This window comes from Anomaloglossus baeobatrachus, chromosome 4, assembly GCF_048569485.1.
Source record: "Anomaloglossus baeobatrachus isolate aAnoBae1 chromosome 4, aAnoBae1.hap1, whole genome shotgun sequence".
Taxonomy (NCBI): Eukaryota; Metazoa; Chordata; class Amphibia; order Anura; family Aromobatidae; genus Anomaloglossus; species Anomaloglossus baeobatrachus.
Genome location: NC_134356.1, coordinates 169,265,798 through 169,274,916, shown reverse-complemented (window position 1 = coordinate 169,274,916; position 9,119 = coordinate 169,265,798).

The following is a 9,119-nucleotide window of genomic DNA, read 5'->3' as shown; positions in this document are numbered from 1 at the left end:
GCATAGCCTCCTCTTTTTCAAGGGACCAAAAGTAATTGGACAAGGGACTCTAAGGGCTGCAATTAACTCTGAAGGCGTCTCCCTCATTAACCTGTAATCAATGAAGTAGTTAAAAGGTCTGGGGTTGATTACAGGTGTGTGTTTTTGCATTTGAAAGCTGTTGCTGTGACCAGACAACATGCGGTCTAAGGAACTCTCAATTGAGGTGAAGCAGAACATCCTGAGGCTGAAAAAAAAGAAAAAATCCATCAGAGAGATAGCAGACATGCTTGGAGTAGCAAAATCAACAGTTGGGTACATTCTGAGAAAAAAGGAATTGACTGGTGAGCTTGGGAACTCAAAAAGGCCTGGGCGTCCACGGATGACAACAGTGGTGGATGATCGCCGCATACTTTCTTTGGTGAAGAAGAACCCGTTCACAACATCAACTGAAGTCCAGAACACTCTCAGTGAAGTAGGTGTATCTGTCTCTAAGTCAACAGTAAAGAGAAGACTCCATGAAAGTAAATACAAAGGGTTCACATCTAGATGCAAACCATTCATCAATTCCAAAAATAGACAGGCCAGAGTTAAATTTGCTGAAAAACACCTCATGAAGCCAGCTCAGTTCTGGAAAAGTATTCTATGGACAGATGAGACCAAGATAAACCTGTACCAGAATGATGGGAAGAAAAAAGTTTGGAGAAGAAAGGGAACGGCACATGATCCAAGGCACACCACATCCTTTGTAAAACATGGTGGAGGCAACGTGATGGCATGGGCATGCATGGCTTTCAATGGCACTGGGTCACTTGTGTTTATTGATGACATAACAGCAGACAAGAGTAGCCAGATGAATTCTGAAGTGTACCGGGATATACTTTCAGCCCAGATTCAGCCAAATGCCGCAAAGTTGATCGGACGGCGCTTCATAGTACAGATGGACAATGAACCCAAGCATACAGCCAAAGCTACCCAGGAGTTCATGAGTGCAAAAAAGTGGAACATTCTGCAATGGCCAAGTCAATCACCAGATCTTAACCCAATTGAGCATGCATTTCACTTGCTCAAATCCAGACTTAAGACGGAAAGACCCACAAACAAGCAAGACCTGAAGACTGTGGCTGTAGAGGCCTGGCAAAGCATTAAGAAGGAGGAAACCCAGCGTTTGGTGATGTCCATTGGTTCCAGACTTAAGGCAGTGATTGCCTCCAAAGGATTCGCAACAAAATATTGAAAATAAAAATATTTTGTTTGGGTTTGGTTTATTTGTCCAATTACTTTTGACCTCCAAAAATGTGGAGTGTTTGTAAAGAAATGTGTACAATTCCTACAATTTCTATCAGATATTTTTGTTCAAACCTTCAAATTAAACGTTACAATCTGCACTTGAATTCTGTTGTAGAGGTTTCATTTCAAATCCAATGTGGTGGCATGCAGAGCCCAACTCGCGAAAATTGTGTCACTGTCCAAATATTTCTGGACCTAACTGTACATCAGTAACACTGTCCCCATTGGGGCTCACAATCTAAATTCCCTATCTGTATGTCTTTGGAGTATGGGAATAAACCGGAGTACCCGGAGGAAACCCACGCAAACACGGGGAGAACATACAAACTCCTTGCAGACAATACGCTTACAGGCGTCGTGGGCGGGGTTTCTTTTTGCGCCTTTTGGTCTGCTGTGGCGCAGTTATTTTTCACAGCAAAATGGCGGCAGTTTTTCAAACAATCAAGTTCAGTCCATATAATACAATTTTTAAGGCACACATCACCCGGTTCGACCGGGTCCAGTTCAGTCCTGTTTGTGACACCAGGAAAAAGGTTGTAGCACCCAGGGATATGGGGTACTCAGTTCCGGGTAGTGTACATTCTGGAGATCTCACGATGGTGGCCGTTACCCGGTTCGTGCCCTGGCCCTTTTTGTAATGGGATTATTTACAGGGGATTTGTGAATAAAGTTATTTGTGACGCCACTTGCGTATTGCGGCTAAGTGTAGGGAACCGCCGCTGCAGTGTCTCTACTGGAGCTGATGGTATTGCAGCTAGTATGGTAGTCTCTCCGCAAGTATGGTACTGCCCCAGCGGGTGTATGGTGCGGTAGATGTCGGAAGAAGGAGTCCAGACAAGTATTCAGTGCAACTGGTTTACTCACTTTTCGGGTGTTAACTGGTTGCCCGAGGCCGGCTGGTTTCGCCTCCAGGTCCCCTTCGTCCCAGTGCCAGTCTGGTTCTCTGGTACCTTCTTCCCCTGCACCTGTCTCTGGTAAGTGGGTCCCCGTGGTATGGAACACTGGGGGTCCCCGGGTTGTGGTTTGTCCACCTCTGTCTGCCTGACGGTAGCGTGAGCCCTGTGGCGTTGGAGTCTCTGGTCCAGTCCCCAGCACTCTCTTTGCTACTAAGTCTTCGGATTCTTTAGGTCAGCAAGGTCCTTGATGGTCCCCTTTGCTGTGCAGGTTTTAACAGGTCGGCTTGAAGCTCTTTCCTGTCCTAGGGTCTTGTACCCCATCAATGCGTAGTTCCGGCAGTACTCCACCGTACTCCACCGGCAACCACCTCTCCCGGGTACCAGGTCACCGTTAATCCGAGTCAGGGTGTCACTTCTCTTCCACCTTCACACTTCTACAGTCACTACTCAACTGACTACTCTCCACAGTCTTCCCCTCCCACCTGGTCAACTAGTGGAGTGGAGTGGCTCCACCTCTAGGCGGCCATCCATGGTCCCACCCTAGCTAAGTTCCATTGTATGGGGGATTGTTGGGGAAAACTGGGATTACCTGGGTTTTTGTTGGTACTGGCACTGAGGTTCTGGGTACCTAAGGGAGTAGGTCCTGCATCCTTGTGGGGATGCAGAACCTTGTAGCACCCTGATGGTCTCAGGGGCGCTACATACACAAAATTAGAGGACCTTAAACAGATTTTAAAATGCCCAAACGTTTACTTACTCTTTAAACAAAAAATCACTGTGTTGAAGTAAAAGTTCAATTATCTCACCCATAAGATCTGGCCCCAAATTTTGACATTTTATGTTTTCACTATAAATTTTATTGCACTATTTTGTGATATGTCGCTTACATGCATGATGGTGTTAAGACTGTATGATCCATTGTATATAGCCATACAGTCTTCATGCAGCTGTGTAATCTCCATTAAGTCCCGTGTGGAGTATATTGCATAGATTTGTCAAAACTGTAAAACTGACTTTGATTCTTATAGCAACCAATCAGAGCAAAGCTTGCATTTTTTCACAGCAGTTTAACCCCCTTAAAGACAGTCTATTGTTTTAGTGCTTTTGTGTTTCCCTCCCTTATTTCCATGGCCCATAACGTTTTTTATTTCTCCTTTCTTTTTCAGGTTGAATTGTGGTTCTGAATGATACTATTAATTTTACCATAGAATGCCTTGAAAATCAGGCAAAAAACAATTCCATGTGTGATGAAAAAAATGCAAATCAGCGCTTGTTTATTTTTCAAGACTGTACAACTTACAACAAACTTACATATATATATATATATATATATATATATATATATACAGTATATTACAAAAATTAGTACACCCCTCCCATTTTTGAAAATATTATATTATACCTCAATAACAAACAGCCAATCATGTAAAAATGGCAATGGCAACAAATGTGAGTACACCCCTAAGTGAAAATGACCAAATTGTGCCCAATTAGCCATTTTACCATCCTCTCTGGATGTGACTCATTATTGTTACAAAGTCTCAGTTATGAATGGGGTGCAGGTGTGTTAAATTTGGTGTTATCGCTCACACACTCTCTCATACTGGTCACTGGAAGTTCAACATGAAACCTCATGGCAAAGAATTCTATGAGGATCTGAAAAAAGGATTGCCGCTCTACATAAGGATATAAGAAGATAGCTAACACCCTGAGGCCCCCTTCACACGTCCGTGTCTCCGGTACATACGTGTTAGGTCTGTTTCCGTATGTACCGGAGACACGGACACACGTACTCCAATGTTATTCAATGTATGGAGTTACACGTACGTTTTTCCATAAGGTGCGTGTGTCTGTGTGCGTGATACGTTTGTTTGTCCGTAAAACACGGATGCATGTCCGTTTTCTGCACGGAACACGCACACACGCACCCAATGAAAGTCTATGGGTCCGTGAGCACACGTACGTGACACGGATGCATCTCCGTATGGTCCGTGTACGTTTTGTGCTTTTTTGAAGCGATGTCGGTCAATTTTTTTTTTCTGTGTATGTCAGACAATCTCCCTCAGTCCGTCGGTCGGTCTCTCTCTCTTGTCTGTCCCTCTCTAAGTCTGTCGGTCAGTCTCCCCCCTCTCTCATACTCACCGTTCCCCGATCACCGGCGCGGGGCTGCACAGCTGTTAAAAAAACTCCGGCGGCTTTTACTATTTTGAAAAAGCCGGCCGCTCATTATTCAATCTCGTATTCCCTGCTTTCCCCGCCCACCGGCGCCTATGAGATTGACTGCAGTGAGACACGCCCCCACGCTGAGTGACAGCTGTCTCACTGCAACCAATCACAGCCGCCGGTGGGCATGTCAATATTGAGCAGTAAAAAAAATAAATAATTTTAAAAAAATGACGTGCCGTTTCCCCCCAATTTTGATACCAGCCAGGGTAAAGCCAAACGGCTGAAGGCTGGTACTGTCAGGATAGGGAGCCCCACGTTATGGGGAGCCCCCCAGCCTAACAATATCAGCCAGCAGCCGCCCGGAATTGCCGCATCCATTAGATGCGACAGTCCCGGGACTGTACCCAGTTCATCCCAATTTGCCCTGGTGCGTTGGCAATCGGGCTAATAAGGAGTTAATGGCAGCAGCCCATAGCTGCCACTAAGTCCAAGATTAATCATGACAGGTGTCTCCCCGAGATACCTTCCATGATTAACCTGTAAGTTAAAAAAAAATAAGCACACACAACGAAAAATCCTTTATTTGAAATAATAAACAAAAAAAAAACGCCCTTGTTCACCACTTTATTAAGCCCCGAAACCCCTCTAGCTCCGGCGTAATCCACCGAGGTTCCGCGACACTCTCAACTCTGCTACATGAAGGTGACAGGAGCTGCAGTAGAACACCGCTGCTCCTGTCAGCTCCACGCAGCAACTGAGGTGAGTAGCGCGATCAGCGATGATGTCACTCAGGTTACTCGCGGCCACCGCTGGATCCTCCAAATGTGACAGCAAGTCGCCCGAGTAACAGCGATCAAGTCACAGGTGAGTTGCGGTCTCGGGTGGAGGATCCAGCTAGCCGCGGGTAACCTGAGTGACAGCAGTGCTAACCGCGCTGCTCACTTAAGTCACTCAGGGGATTAGCGGTCACCGGTGAATCCTTCACGGGTGACCTCTAATCAGGACGCGACACAGACAGAGCCGCGGGATGACAACGAAGTTCACCCGAGTTCATTCTCATCGCGCGACGCTGTCTGTCTGCTGTCAGCGGGCATATAGCAACGTCATTGTGCATCACACACGGAACATTTCACATGGACAACACACGGACATTACACTTACGTATCTCATGCACACACGGACATTCCACACGCACACACGGCTGGCATACACAATCACACGGATGTCACACGTACCAGAAAAACGGACAAAAAAACGGAACACGGACCCGAAAAATGGCACGTAAGACACGCACGTGTTTTTCATGGACGTGTGAAGGGGGCCTGAAACTGAGCTGCAGCATGGTGGCAAGAAAATATAAGGATTTAACAAGGCAAGTTCAGCTCAGAATATGGCTCACCATAGTCAACCAAAGAAGTTGCATGAACGTGCTCAATGTCATATGCAGAGGATGTCTTTTCAAAATAGACATGTGAGTGCTGTCAGCATTGCTGCAGAGATTAAAGAGTGTGTGTGTGTGTGTGTGTGTGTGTGTGTGTGTGTGTGTGTGGGAAGGGGTGGGGGAGTCAGACTTTCAGTGCTCAGACCATAGGCCACACACAGCATGAATTTGGTCTGCATGGCTGTCGTCCCAGTTCTAAACATGAAGCACAAGAAAGCCAGCAAACAGTTTGCTGGAGACAAGCAGTTTAGAGATATAGATTACTGGCACCATGTCCGGTGATCTGATATGAGCAAGATAAACTTATTTAGTTCAGATGGTGTCAAGAGTGTATGACGGTAGAAGGTGAGGAGTACAAAGACAAGTGTGTATCGCCTGGAGTCAAGTATGGTGGTGGGAGTGTCATGGTTTGGGGCTGCATGAATGCTTCCATCTGTTGAGAGCTACAGTTCATTGAGTGAACCATAGATGTTAAAATGTACTCAGATTCCTTAATAACAGGGTCGGTACCACAGGACTGGCGCATAGCAAATGTGGTGCCAATATTCAAAAAGGGGACAAAAACTGAGCCGGGAAATTATAGGCCGGTAAGTTTAACCTCTACGGTTGGTAAAATCCTTGAGGGTTTCTTGAGAGATGCTATACTGGAGTATCTCAAGAAAAATAACTTTATGACAGAGTATCAACATGGGTTTATGAGGGATCGATCCTGTCAAACTAATTTGATCAGCTTCTATGAAGAGGTAAGTTCAAGCCTGGACCAGGGAAATGCAGTGGATGTTGTGTATATGGACTTTTCAAAAGCTTTTGATACGGTGCCACACAAAAGGTTGGTACATAAAATGAGAATAATGGGGATAGGGGAAAATATGTGTAACTGGGTTAAAAACTGGCTCAGTGATAGGAAACAAAGGGTGGTTATTAATGGTACGTACTCGGACTGGGTCTCAGTTCATAGTGGGGTACCACAGGGGTCAGTATTGGGCCCGCTTCTTTTCAACATATTTATAAATGACCTTGTTGGGGGCATGCGGAGTAGAATTTCAATATTTGCAGATGATACTAAACTCTGCAGGGTAATCAATACAGAGGAGGATAATTTTATATTACAGGGGGATTTATGTAAATTGGAGGATTGGGCTGAGAAGTGGCAATTGAAGTTTAATGTAGATAAATGTAAGGTCATGCACTTGGGTAGAGGAAATAACATTTATGATTATGTACTTAATTGTAGAACACTGGGTAAAACAGACACAGAAAAAGACTTGGGTGTATGGGTGGATGGTAAACTTCACTTTAGTGGACAGTGTCAGGCAGCTGCTGCCAGGGCTAATAAAATAATGGGATGTATTAAAAGAGGTATAAGTGTTCATGAAAAAAATATACTTCTACCTCTGTACAAGTCACTAGTGCGACCGCACTTAGAATACTGTGTACAATTCTGGTCACCGATATATAAGAAGGACATAGCTGAACTGGAGAGGGTGCAGAGAAGAGCCACCAAGACTATTAGAGGAATGGGTGGGCTGCAATACCAAGACAGGTTATTAAACTTGGGGTTATTTAGTTTGGAAAAACGAAGGCTTAGGGGGGATCTAATCACAATGTATAAATATATGAGGGGACAGTACAGAGACCTTTCCAAAGATCTTTTTACACCTAGGCCTGTGACTGGAACACGGGGGCATCCGCTACGTCTTGAGGAAAGAAGGTTTAATCATAATCATAGACGAGGATTCTTTACTGTACGAGCAGTGAGACTGTGGAACTCTCTGCCGCATGATGTTGTAATGAGTGATTCACTACTAACATTTAAGCAGAGCCTGGATGCCTTTCTTGAAAAATTTAATATTACCAGTTATGTATATTAGATTTTATGACAGGGTATTGATCCAGGGAACTAGTCTGATTGCTGGATGTGGAGTCAGGAAGGAAATTTTTTCCCCATTGGAACTTGTTTGCCACATTGGGTTTTTTTTTGCCTTCCTCTGGATCAACATGTTAGGCTACGGGTTGAACTAGATGGACTTAGAGTCTCCCTTCAACCTTAAAAACTATGATACTATGATAGTGAAGTAGAGCATGATCCCCTCCCTCAAATGGGCCGCTGGGCAGTATTCCAACATGATAATGACCCCAAACACAATTCCAAGATGATCACTGCCTTGCTAAAGAAACTGAGAGTAACAGTGATGGACTGGCCAAGCATGTCCTCAAACCTAAGCGCTATTAAGCATCTGTGGGGCATCCTCAAACAGAAGGTGGATTAGTGTGACACCCTGGCAAAACCAGTTAGTCACAAAAGTGTTCATCCTCCATGTCACCACCAAAAACCTACACCCAGGTACAACACACAGCCATTAAAGCCTAGCCACGCCCTCATGATAATAAGGGCACACCAGTGGGCAGGATCAGGCAGATGAGAATGCCAACCTAGGGGTCCTGAGGTGTCAGGGGCGGGAACACAGTAGATGAAGTTTGAAGTTTGAACAGTTTTGACAACAGTCAAACACAGTAGTAGTGAGTGGAAGTCAAGTGCAGACTGTGCAGTGTAGTCAGGGGTAGGGGCCCTTGGACTACCCAGCTAGGTGGCAGACGGTGAACAGGGCCACAGGCGACGGAGATCCGGTTGCGGGAAACCTTAAGTGGACCGGGTAGGGTCGTAGCTCGCCGGTGACGACAGCGGGAATCCGATCAGGAGGCCGTGCCCAGACGGGGTGCCTGGACCCTAGGACGAGGAAGGTTGCAAGCCCTTTGTTAATTAACCAGCAGAGGACGAGGTTCCAGGCCTTGTTCTCCCGAAGCCCAGAGAGCGAAACGGAAGCCCAGCGCGGGGGATAGGGTGTCTGCCAGAACCCACAGAGATCCCACAGGTCAGATTTCGTGGGCTACAGCTCCCAAATACACATAGAACCGAGAGTAGACTTCTCCATTCCATGCGAAGTCGTCCAACAGGAGAGACAAACATAACGTGCAGGAGGAAGACACACCTGTTCATTAACTCGGGTGTGGGACCCGAATGCACCCTCCAACGGCAGCCGGTCACTGGCAATTTGGTTTACCACTGGACTTGTGTGAAATTACTGAACTGGAGTACACCATTGTCCCCCGGTCCAATCCGGTGCGCCACCTCCAGCAGCCGTCACTCCTGTGTGCGGACTGCGGGCCCCGGGACTACATCTTCCCTACCCGTGGAGGGGATCCCATCTTGCTGCCCCGCTCCATCAGCAGCAGGCGCCCCATCACCAGGCAGCGGCGGTGTCACCATCCCTCACCGCAACCCACGGGTCACGTCACAACAAATCCCCTGTAAATATCCCCTTTCCGACGGTTGTGAGAACGGTCGG